This window comes from Mytilus californianus, unplaced genomic scaffold (genome assembly GCF_021869535.1).
Source record: "Mytilus californianus isolate M0D057914Y unplaced genomic scaffold, xbMytCali1.0.p SCAF_3, whole genome shotgun sequence".
NCBI classification, from domain to species: domain Eukaryota; kingdom Metazoa; phylum Mollusca; class Bivalvia; order Mytilida; family Mytilidae; genus Mytilus; species Mytilus californianus.
Genome location: NW_026262679.1, coordinates 107,370,365 through 107,384,115, shown reverse-complemented (window position 1 = coordinate 107,384,115; position 13,751 = coordinate 107,370,365).

The window sequence follows — 13,751 nt, the reverse complement described above, 5'->3', positions numbered from 1 at the left end:
AATGTCTATTTCCGGTCTACAAAAGGTCACTTCCGTCTGACATTTTCATCGTCATATGTCTACTAACCTAATGCAAAAGACCCTATAGCTTTATCAAATTCCGTTTGACCTTGACCTAAATGTCAAGGTCATAAAGCAAGGACCTCAAATCAAATGACCTTAAGTCCCTTTTGTATATAGTCAATGAGTTATATCCCAATACAGCTTATTTTAAACATGAGAGTGCAGGAAACTCCCATTAAATGTTGACACACCATTTTAACTAAAATATATATGTTACGACATGTCGCAGCTAACAGTTTTTTGTCGCTATCTTATACGCTTTCTGAGGAGAAGCATCAATTAGCCAAAATCAAAATTTAGAACATGATCTTGACCTTTGACCTTGACCTCATTTTCTTTTTGGTGGACCCTGGACCTCATATCTTATGACCCTAGGTGTCTATCACTTATGGGTTACTAGTTGCCAATACATTTCAATTACATCAAATACATAAGGGGAAATAACTCTTATATGGAGTCTCCGGATCGCTTCGATCAAATTTTTTTCGACATCCTGATGATATAACGAGTAATTCGGAAAAATAAATTTGTAGGTTTCTTTACGGTTGCGAAGGAGTAGAGATAACAAGTAAAACAGTGTTCGGGGAGATAACTCTTAAAAGGAAAAGTGATCGGGGAGATAACTCTTAAAAGGAAAAGTGTTCGGTTAAACGGTGTCAGTTTCAAAAGCGTATAAACTGTTCGATATCATGTACCAAATATCTAAGGGACATCTTGCGAAACAAAATCTTCTCGCAAGAATTAAAAGTGGCGGAAGAAAAAAAAATAATCAGAACAAAATCAATAGGTCTTTCCACGGAAAAGTGGAAAGACCTAATTATCGGAGGAAACTATTTTTCATCAGTTTGTATTGAATCAATATCTATATAAATAGAATACACTTAATATAGTGTGAGTGGATTTCCTTCTCTCAAAAAACCTATGTGATAACGAATCACTTTTTTATAAAGTGGCGTTTTTACTATAGACATAATTGGATTTTTATAAAAAGGACACGTTTTATTGTCTTTCAGCAACTAGACATGTTTGGGAGTTCAGTGACGTCAAATGGACACGTTAATGATATAGGACACGTTTGGGGGGATGGACACGTTTCTTCGTGTTACACTCCAAAAGCAAAAATATAAGACCGCGAAGAATGGACTAAATAGCTTCCATAAAATTGATATTGACTTTATTCTTACTTTGGAAGAGTAGGCAATTCTATTTCAACATGTACCTTGTGTCGAGTACTTGTAGTTGATGTCAATCTAAAATTAAGAAATTAAGTGCAACAGTTGAAAAGCCGAATATTTATAAGCAAGTTGAAGTAACGGAGTGCGGGATTTTCTCGCTGGGTGGAAGACCAATTTGTGGCCTTGGGCTGTTTTCTGCCGTTTTTTTGTTTTGTTTTGTCTTGGTCGAGTTGTTTTCTCTTTGACACATTCCTTACTTCCATTCTCTATTCTATTGATTTCTTTTTTCTTTTCTTTCTTAACCTACTTTAATCTACAGCGTTCAATTGGGAGCTCTTTTTGACTGCAAAATTTATCATGTTTGAACCACAGTTCATACCCCTATCAGAATAACCCAGATCTTACCAAGTTCCATACTCAAACAATTTTAGGGATGCCGTACAAAATTTCCCATGTCTAGAAATTCCTTTTATTACACATGTAAAGACAGGGATATAATGCCACGCTGAAGATATATTCCAATACCGATACAAGATTTAAATGGGGACTTCCTCAAAGACAAACGCATAGAAGGTATTCAGGCGAAGCATATCCAACCTTAAGTTTGTGGTGTTTTTTTTATAATAAACAATAAAATATAGATGTCTTGCAAATTACAAAATGTAATTCTGTCAAGTTGCATTCAATTGCAGTGTAACTTTCGGGATAATTTAAATAATGTTGAAATAGTACATTATTTTGCTCAGGGAAACCCCAAAAATTAAATCTGATATGAATTGGTAGAATGCCATTCTGTCGATTTCCATATTCCAATCTAATTAATATTTATCTTGCAACTCGCTTTTTCTTGCGTGTGCAACCCCCCCTCCCCCTCCTTCCAAAGCAAAATAGCGAGATGTGTGATATGGTCGGGCTGTGGTTTACATTATTATCAGCCAACTATAGCACTTGTGTGGTGACATGAAATATTATTAATTCGTTTATTTTCTGTAAATTAATATCTTTTTTTTAAATTTTGAATTATTCGAAACCCTATATATATATATATATATATATAAATATATATATAAATATTGTTGTCTACCCCCTGAGATACATAACCTTAGCCGTATTTGCTAACGTTTGCACATCTATTGATGTGACAGCTCGTGCGACTACTTTCAATGTTTATCAATGACATAAGATAAAAAAGAAAGAAAAAAAAACCTGTAATGCCTTAGAAAATTGATTTCCAATGTGATATTAGTTCAAAGTTCTTATAAGCATATCAACATATGTACGCTTTTAACTTGAAGAAAATAATTGCCGAGATTGATAACAAATAAATTTCAATTTTGCATTATTTTTGGAAACAGAGTAAATTCGGGCAAAACAAGAACAGAAATGGTTTTTGAATTCTTTTCAATCATCTTGATCTAAAATTTTCGCTTTTAAAAGAATGCATTTCGTTTAACGATTCTCATTATCGTTTAGTTGTTCTATCCTCAATAGATTTTGTGTTAGAGCTATAAAATATTATTAATTCGTTTATTTTATGTAAATTAATTGTTTATTTTTTTTTATTTTGAATTATTCGAAATCCTATATATATATAAATATTAGTGTCTACCCCCTGAAATACATAACCTTAGCCGTATTTGCTAACATTTGCATATCTATTGATGTGACAGCTCGTGCGACTACTTTCAATGTTTATCAATGACATAAGATAAAAAAGAAAGAAAAAAAAATGTATGCCTTAGAAAATTAATTTCCAATGTGATATTAGTTCAAAGTTCTTATAAACATGTCAACATATGTACGTTTTTAACTTGAAGAAAATAATTTCCGAGATTGATAACAAATTAATTTCAATTTTGCACTTTTTTTGGAAACAGAGTTCATTTGGGCAAAACAAGAATAGAAATGGTTTCTGAATTCTTTTCAAACATCTTGATCTAAAATTTTCGCTTTTAAAAGAATGCTTTTCGTTTAATGATTCTCATTATCGTTTAATTGTTCTATCCTCAATAGATTTTGTGTTAGAGCTATGAAAGTTGAATGGGTTTATCAACTGAAGGAATGGGTTCCCGATGCTAGATGACATAATTTGTACCTACCCAACACACCCATGTATTTTCTACATTGGCGTAGTTCCGTTTTTCTGCCCTTCATCCCAGTCAACCAACTTTGTAGAATCTGTCTGATGTTAAATTATTTGAATATATAGCATATAATTTGGTTTATAATTGTTTCGACAGCTGCATTTTATTGCTCGTTTGAGAAGTTCTTCTCTTAATGATCCATAACGCCTTTCGGGTGTTTGTTTTTGTTTCTGTGTCTCGTCGAGAATTGCATAGCTTAGCAGTCAGATAGCGGTCAGACCATAGCCGTTAAAATAATTATTATTGAAATTATTTTGATAGATAACGCTGTCTTCTTGTTTCGATCAGTTTCGTTAGCAGTTCTTGTCTTACAAAAAATATCCCCTCCAACCTGTCCCCTGACAGCCAGCCTTCATTCCGCATGTGACGGGGAGATCTCAGCTACGAAGCAATACCTCTGCATTGCCATTCATTGCATTTTTTATCACTGGTCAGTCTTTTAAATGACAATTTTTTATCCCCCAAGTTCTATCAACTTACAACTCACATTTCATTATTTCTCCTCACAGAGTCTGTTTGTTTATGATTATCATTATCTTTTAATTGTGCTAGTCATAATTCTTTTTTGGAGCTATTTTTCAACGTGATTAAAGTTGACTGGGCATACCCGCCGAAGGAGTAGGTTCCCTAATGCTAGACTTACCCAACATACCGATGCACTTTTTACATTGGCGTAGTCCATTATTTCTGCCCTTCACCCCAGTCAACCAAACTTTGTAGAATCCGTCTGATTGATGTATTATTAAATTTGTTATCACTTGAATATTGCTGGAATGTTTGTCCTCACAGAGTCCGTTTGTTTATGATTCTCATTTTCTTTTAATTGTGCTAGCCTTACTTCTTTTTTTTGGAACTATTAACATGATTAATGGTGACTGAGCTTACCCACTGGAGGAGTAGGTTCCCAATGCTAGACTTACCCAACACACGGATGCACTTTTTACATTGGCGTAGTCCAGTTTTTCTGCCCTTCATCTCAGTCGACCAAATTCCTAGAATCTGTCCGATTAATGAATTATCAAATTTGTTATCGTCCTGAATTTTGACGGAATAATCGAATCCGGACGCTTTTCAAACATCATCCAAAAAATTTTTAAAAAAATGTATAAATAATTGCAATACTTGTAGTGATTTTTATTCTTTTCGAAGACAATTTAAAGAATTACATGTATATCTTTAAGTTAAAGTAGCATATTTCTATGATACATTTTAATTTATAGTGAAAAAGGCCAAAAATCAATGATAGTTCTAAAAATAAATTTTGAACATTGTCAAGGTAAACAATACAGATTTATCTATTTATACGCATATAGGTATATTTATATCTAAATATACATTATATCCATATATATATATAGTCGTCTTATGAACACATACTTTAACATGTTCCAATACAGACAAAGAAACAGATGAGGTTGTTGTTGACTTGTTCTTGTATGACCGTTAACAACTGTAAAAAGACATACTATATGAGGTAATATAGGGCGGGATTAACAATATTGATAAACTCCCATATAATGTAAAAAAAATAGCGTGAGATGTATTATTGGTAAATTTTATATTTTTGTTTATCACTATTTTCAGTATAATTATCGATGTTCTTTGATTTTTTTTTTACTTTACTTAAAGAAGTCTACGTGTAATTATTTTGTGCGCGTCCGAACTGTAATTCCATTTTCTTTGTGCTTAGCGCAAATGCAGAAATCACGCCATTCAAAAATTATTTTCGTTCATCCTGATTTCTTATTCCACATTTATTAACGTGATCATGACCTCTCTCTTATTATATTCGTTCATATATTTCTAAACACAAACCGTCTTCATACGTTCCGAAAGTGTGTAGATCTAAAGTTCTAAAACTGTGTTTTTCCGTTGCATGCCGCATTAGTCAAATTGTTAAAGCAGGGAATAGGTCACGCCGGTAAATCATATCAGATGACTATTCTGATGTCTTTTAAAGGTGGCCCATAGGGATAATGAAGTAAATTTGAATATGTATGATGACCGTTTACTTCTTCTGATGTCTTTTAAAGGTGGCCCATAGGGATAATGAAGTAAATTTGAATATGTATGATGACCGTTTACTTCTTCTGTTATCTTTATAAACCTAAGGCCACTAGTAATTTTAGGTCTTTTATCATGCAGAGACATCGTAAAAGAGGCGAAAGATACCAGAGGGAAATTCATACTCACAAGTCGAAAACAAACTGACAACGCCATGGCTATAAAAGAAAAAGAATAACAGACAAACAAAAGTACACAAAACACAACATAGAAAACCAAAGACTAAGCAACACGAACCCCACCAAAAACTGGGGGTGATCTCAGGTGCTCCGGAAGGGTAAGCAGATCCTGCTCCACATGTGGCACCCGTCGTGTTGCTCATGTTAGTACAAACCCGGTAATAAAATAAGATGCTGGTAGCATTTACCGTATCACATTTACGCCGTTTTATTTTCTAGTTACGTTGAGAACAGATTTTCTGCAGAAAGTTTGTTTAACATTTCCTTCTCTTAATATAGTAATTGTATAATATTTGAATTATGATATGTTTTTAAGGCTTTTGGTTGTGATCTACATGTAATCATCGAGACTTTCTAAAGTGTCTAAATGTTATGATTCTGGTAAAAAAAAATGTTATTGTTTAGCTTTAATTTCGGGACAGATAAAAGCAACAGATGCAGCAAATGGCCGTTTTACTTGTTACAAATTTGCCTTTAAGGCAAACTCGTCAGTAAACACGGAAACTAAAGAATCAACGGACACTCGGGAATTCAACGATGGAGCTGCTACTTCTATTAGCTCATTTCAAGATCACCGTCATTGCTTACCGGCCTTCCCATCGTATGAATACGAATTATACAAACTTTGAATTGATTTAAGCATACTCCACGGTTGTTTCGACACAAACATCACATTCATGTAAAACATGAAAATGGTTTTAAAAGTTGAGACATTGTTTTAATTTTCCTGAACTTAGGATCATTTATTTGTATAAACACCAGTGTGTTATGTATATTCAAGTGTCTCGACGTTGAAAACGTTCAAAATGAGCCCGGGGGACATTGGATCGAACACAACTGTTGATAGATTTCTTTTTTATTCTGTAGCGCACTATCAACATACATGTACCAATACTTACTTGAGCATGTGTACTTTTCAAATCTTGTGCAAATTTGAATCTTAAATATATATTTTTATTATTTTTTGGAAAGAAGTTTCAATCATGTGTATTGTAACAATTGTGTAAGCCCCGTAAGATATTTTCCAATGAATATTATATGGGTTGTTAGTTTTCTTACGTAGATAGACCCTTTTCACATAATAAATTTTTATTTTGAGACATAAACGTTTCATATAATTTTTTGCAGCATTTTTTAATCTTATTCCAAAGGTGACATTTAAATATGGAATTGATCATTTGATACCGTTTTTATTAGGTTTTGGATTATTATTTTTGAAATATTTCGGCCTCGAGCATCACAGAATAGACATTTATTGTTGAAATGCGCATAGGGTGCATGAAAATTGGTACCGTTAATGTTATTTTTAAATGCTTCACGTCTTGCATAAATCATTTCATTGAAATTTAATATGATATTATGTTTATGGCATGCGTATACGATTGTCCCTCTGCGAAGAAAAACGGAGAAAGTGAGACTTAGACCTGCTGTTTTGAATTGTCAGCGTTAGAAACTGTTGACGTTAGCTTTTAGGTTACACAGGCGAGACCTATATCATGTATTTCTCCTTGTGTAAAGGTTATTTTTTTCAGCTGACATAGTTAATCATATTTATATTCAGGTTTTTATGCTCATATTTATATGTTATCCATGCAGTGCAGTGGTAAATTCAGTAACAAATTTCCCATTGACTTCAACGCAAACCTATTTCTTGAGATAATTGTGTTCCAGGTTTCCTTTTAGAAATCAGAAGCTTCCATATATCATTTATTAAAGTACAAATGAAGTCCCATTTTTGGCAACAATCAAAACATAACACGGGTTCATGCGGCATATTTGGGCCATTTAGATGACCTTGTTTACAAACACAGTAGATTCGAACTAAATTCCTACACTGTGCTTCTTTTCTTTTCAATCCAGAAGTAAACAATTCAAGTGTATTCAGCATCAATTTCTTGATCTCGTTGATGTCCTGTACCAAGTCAGGAATATGGTCCGTTTCTATGTATGTTGGCGTTTGTTTTTGTTGCAGTTCAGTGTTTCTGTTGTTCCGTTGTTCTTCTTCTTCCGAATATAGTTGATGTGTTTCCCTCGGTTTTGGTTTGTGACCCGGATTGGTTTTCGCTTAATCAGTTTATGACTATTGAACAGCGGTATACTACTGTTGCCTTTATTTAACCATTTAAAACAAAATATATTCATCACAAACACTATCTACCATTCAGTGGAGCACAAGTTTTGCAGTGTTATCTAGAAAGCTTTGCCCCAAATAGGTGATCCTATGAGATATATATTTATTTATTGAATTTTACCCCTATATGAGACATTTTTTCCTCATTTCCTTCTTTGTTTTGTATTGATCATGTAATTTTGGCAATTTTCAAGTCAGTTTCAATACAAAATTCACAAGTGCTGAATTTGTAATTTGTACGATACCCTATCTTGCAGTCAATGTTTATTCTGTATATAAATTACATTAACTGTTGAGAACGATGATAAATGAAATGCTCAATAAACATGAATTGTTGTCTTTGTTTGCTTCGACCAATATTGCAAGATAATCTAGGAACTAAAATCATGATATATTTTGAGTAAAATTTCTCCACATATGGAATTTTGGTTTATATGCCATAACAATACAAGTACTAAAAGACTTTTTAATGAGTTTTATACAAAGACAACAATAATGTTTCACTCGACTAAATATGTGCTTTAAATTACTCTTTTAGTTCAAAAACTGTCAATAACAAACACTCTGCATAAATTCTGTCCAATCCAATTTCAGGGCGGTTTCTTGACCAAAAACAGGGCAGCCAAAACTGAAATAGAAAAATGGCAAAAAAATGAAAATAAGACTTGATATGACCAAACTTTGCATTTAAATGATGAAATCAACAATTTGGAATATTTAAAAGCAAACATTTAATATAGTTATTCAAATAAATGAAGGTTATCTAATCCTGAAAATTTTTTTCTATAATTTTTTAATCACTGTTACTTGATTAAAAGAGTTTCTCTCCACCTATTGCACTTCATTAAAAAATCTGACCAAATTGCAATTTGTTTCATCAAATAAAACTGTTCAACTGGTTAAAAGAATTTAAACCAACTGCTGTAGAAGAATACAAGAACCACAGTCAAGTTATCCAAGTGCAAAGTGATAAAATAAAGCATACTGTCGATCCATTAAGGATAGAATTTCACTTCATTGCTATTATGAAAGTGTTGCCTAAAATTTCTGTACATATTTTTATTGTAATGAGTCATTTGTAAGATAGAGGTAGTATTTTTCTAATTGTTATACAAAATATCCAAACTATTCCTTTTTGACACCAGATTTCTATGATCTCAACTCGATCGATAACCAAAATTTAATCAACATTGAAGTCTAGATAAACACATAATAGATACCAGGATTAGAATTAAAAATATTGACATACTCACTTCAAAATTGTAGGAAAAATATGCTCACTAAGACGTTAATGTTCAAGTTGTTAAGATTTATTTGTGAAGCGGGCGATGACCTAATTCTGTCTTCAGCTCATGTTGCTCCAAATATGCATTCAATGCATTCCAAAAAGTGAAAACATGTCCAATCATTGAGCTTTTAATTTAACAGATGAGGATTTCGCGTTCTTAAATCGAAATTATACAAAAATGGGATAATTTTTGAAAAGAAAGAGTTGAAAATGTTACATTTTAGCAAAATGTGGCTTGGTTGGGGTTTTTGTGGTTTAATATTATTTATATATTACTTTACTCTTAGGAAAAGTCGGGCTATTTTCCGAACTATTTGGCTCGGCAAAACAATATTTTTATATATAGTTTAGTAAATAAAAATAATAAACTGATGACACAGATATATGTCTCGACTTTTTGTAATACTGATAGTATATACTTATGGTGAAATTAAAATGGCAATTTTTAATCATATAAACTATGCACAACATTCAAAATCACATGAACTATGACTGAAGGTGCAGGGCCAAATAACCTGTGAGAAAAAGAGAAATACCAATGCTTATAAAACTGCATACCAAATACCATTGACTTATCATAAGTAATTCCCCTTAAATTAACTTAAACACAAACTTTAACTTGTAACCTATGCAAAAGTATCCTTTCAATCTCCATTGAAATAAGCCTTGCAAGTGCTAATACAAATACCTAATATCACTTACTTAACATAATAAATGAAAACAATTCTATAAAAATTGCATGCGTCCGAAGCGCTCTTCTGGATTTACCTCATCAGGAACGCTCAACCCGAATATTTAAAAGCCAAAGGTGTACAAGAAACGGAACAGTTGAAGAGCTTTATAACCAAAAAGGACATAAAACAATACCCAAATCATTTTAAGGTAAACTTTGCCTGAGGGGGTTGAGGCCTTTGTTTCTTGATAACTGGTAAATTCATAAATGGACAATAAAAGCTGAAAGTGTCGTTTCGCATCAACAATCAATCAATCAATCAATCATGATAATCCAAGCTACAGGAATTTTTCACTGGATTTTTTTTTTTAGAAAAGTCAATTCCTCAAGAATATTTATTTTATCTTCATTGAAATATGATATCACGTGTAAGAACTAAATTTCATTCAGATCCAAGAAATATTATGTGAGAATTTGAAAACACAATAAATAATAACAGATGGACAGACTCATAAAGTAATAGTAAATTATAATACATCTCATAATGAATGTGTGAAAGTGTAGGTCGTAATGATAAGACCCCTAACCACAAGTGTTATATACCGTATACCATTTGCAGAAGACATTTCATTGACATTTTTGTTCTAATGTTTGTGGTTTTATTTCTTTAATGTGTTATGTCATCTTTGTTCAAAATGACAGTTTTCCTTTAAAACATGACCAGAAATTGAAGTTTTTTCAAAGAAATTTTATTGATCAATATTATTATTAAATTCTTTTAAATATCAAGCTTGCCAGAGGTTTGTTATCAATCATGTCAGTACCGAATGAAGTCGTTCATTTTAAACTGATCTAATCACACACTTGAACATGTAAACTATGCAAAACATTAAAAATCAATAGACCATGGCAATGAAATGAGATGCACGAATGCTAATGAAACTGCATACCAACCATTAGTAGTTCCCCATAAACTGACAGTATCACAAACTAATACATGTTTGGATTATAATAAAACAATTGAGCAGCATGATTGATTGATTGATTGATTGTTGATGTGAAACTTTTAGCTTCAATTGTTCGTTTATAAAATTATTGAGTTTGAATATCCCTCCGGTATATTTCGCCTCTCTTTTTTGACGTCTAAGTCTCATTTTTTCGACTTAGTCAAAGAGAAAAAAATAATCTTTTCTTGTCCTTCAACAGTCTATGTTATGCTAATCATATCTTATGCTGACAAATACTTGGAACTTTCTATTTCTATGTAGCAACATTCCAGCAGCGCCTGCATACGGAGTATATATCTCACAATTGATACGATATTCCAGGGCTTGTATTTCCTATCATGATTTCCTTGATAGAGGGTTGCTGTTCACAAGAAAGCTATTAAACCAAGAGTTCCAAGTTGTGAAGTTGAAATCATCCCTTCTTTAGTTTTACGGACGCCATCACGAGTTGGTTGACCGTTATGATATATCCGTTTCACAGATGATAGCGGATATGTTCCTAATGTCGTAACTACGATCACGTTCCCCTTTTCCCGAATGTGACCTACCGAATTAGACTTAATACCCGCTTTGTACTAACATTAGCAACACGACGGATGCCACATGTGGAGCAGGATCTGCTTACCCTTCCGGAGCACCTGAGATCACCCCCAGTTTTTGGTGGGGTTCGTGTTGCTCAGTCTTTAGTTTTCTATGCTGTGTGTTGTTTACTATTGTTTGTCTGTTGGTCTTTTCTTTTTTAACCATGGCGTTGTCAGTTTATTTTCGACTTATGAGTTTGAATGTCCCTCTGGTATCTTTCGCCTCTCTTTTGGAGATCCTGCATAATGCTTTTGCCATCTTACCGTACAGTTCACATGTACATGTGAAATGTCTGTTTTACAAATTTAAAGATAAAGCATAAAAATGAACTGGTCTTAGTTAGTGCATAGAACCTTAATAGTTATCTCAGGGATGGTACTCAATCCAGTTATATACTTCGTAAAACTTCCCATAATTTGAATTAGTTTGTGACAAAACTGTATGGAGAACCTGTCAAAAAAGCCTTGTCCAGTAGTTCTGTTAGATGTAGAACCCGTAGGAGGTTGCGGTGAAAATGTGCAGTACAAATTATAGCTAAAAGGATCAGTACTAAGTCACCTGTATACACAAATCCTTTGCAAACAAATTATAGTGAATGCTTACATTTATAATACACCCCTCTTTTAGACACTTAATAGAAATAAGAAGATTTGGTATGAGTGCTAATGAGACAACTCTCCATCCAAGTCACAATGTGTAAATAGTAAACAGGTCAAGTCAAAGTACGGCCTTCAACACGGGGCCTTGGCTCACACCGAACACGTATTGAAAAGAATTCCACCTTTCTATGACAAACAGGTGAAAAAACTTAGTCTTTGCATTGTTTCTTTTCATTTGGAGAATAATAGGTTGACAGTAGATCTTTGATTACTTTTGTTTAAGTTATTTACAATTTTTATATACTGTAAATTCAGAAATTATTGTGTGCACTTATTACTGTTAAACAATGAACACAAATGTAAACTTATTATTGCAATTTCAGGAAATCTTGCATACAAATAATGCTATTACAATTTTATATGATAATTTGTATTTTTAACCCCTATCTCGTTGCAATTTTCACCATAATAAAAACAGCGCAAAAATTTCTGCATTTAAAGTATTAATAGGGATCTGTACAATTTAGAACTTGGCATATTATATAGACACCTGTTTGTTGTTGGACTGTATGTAATGTTGCTGTTCTTTGTTTATTTTCGTTGTCGGGTTGCTCTCATTGAGATAATGTGTCTACGGTTATTATGTTAGTTGATTTTTCGTGCTTCATACTGGTCTATTGAGTCAAGCCATTTGCAACTTATTTTTACAGTTTGTTCTTATGTTGTGCTGTTACACCACTGTCCCATGTTAGGGATAAGAATAATTGCTAAAAAAATGCTTAACCTAACACATATTTTATGTGCCTGTCCCAGGTCAAGAGCCTGTAATTCAGTGGTTATCGTTGGTTCATGTCTGTCATATTTGTTTTCTCTTTGAAATTGTTTCCCATATTTTTAGCCGGGATGTTTTACAGCGGACTATATGGTATCGGTTTTCTCCATTGTTGAAGGCCGTACGGTGACCTATAATTACTTTTACATCCACGTCATTTGAACTCTGGCGGATAGTTGTCTTATTGACAAGCATACCACATTTATGAACTGTATCCAAAAGACAATATGTAGCTTTCCTCCTTAATCGAGTTTTTGTTACAAATGTTCTGCTAATAGAATTTCAGGATAAATGCTCAAAATATGACAAAATTCGCCAAATTGCAGATTTCAGCAATCTTCTGGCATTTTCAAATTAATCATCTGATTAGAAAAATCTCATAAAAAAAAAACTCATGTTTATAATTTGGTATGCTAGACTCTCGTTTCGTCTACATAAAGCCGATCAGTGCATTGGAATGGTAAATATAAATCAAATAAGTGAGACAATATACGGTTTGAACCTTAATGTACACATGTGAAGGTGTCATACTGTGAATTTCAGTAAAGATTGGAAGACTTTCTTTTTTCCCTGTGAGAGAAAATCAATTAAGGAGAAATTGGTCAAACTTCTGTCAGGTTAAATTGGAACAGGAAATAGTCAGTTTATTAAAGCCCCAATTTGACACCTATTTCTATCAGAAATTTTTAAATATTAAATAATCACTAGACAAAGGGTTGAGATCTTACAAAGCATATTTACCCCGCCACATGTTTTCGCCTGTCCTAAGTCAGGAACCTCTAGTTTTTGTTAGTCTTGTGTGTTTTTTTTTAAATTTTGGTTCATTTGTATGTTTCGGAGTTTAGTTTGGCGTCCACTTTGCTGAACTAGTATACACTATTGTTTATGGACCAGCTGAAGTCCGCCTCCGGGTGCAGAATTTTCTGGCTGCGTTGAAGACCCCATGGTTGCCTTGGGCTGTTTTCTGCACTTTGGTCGGGTTGTTGTCTCTTTCACACATTCCCCTTTTCCATT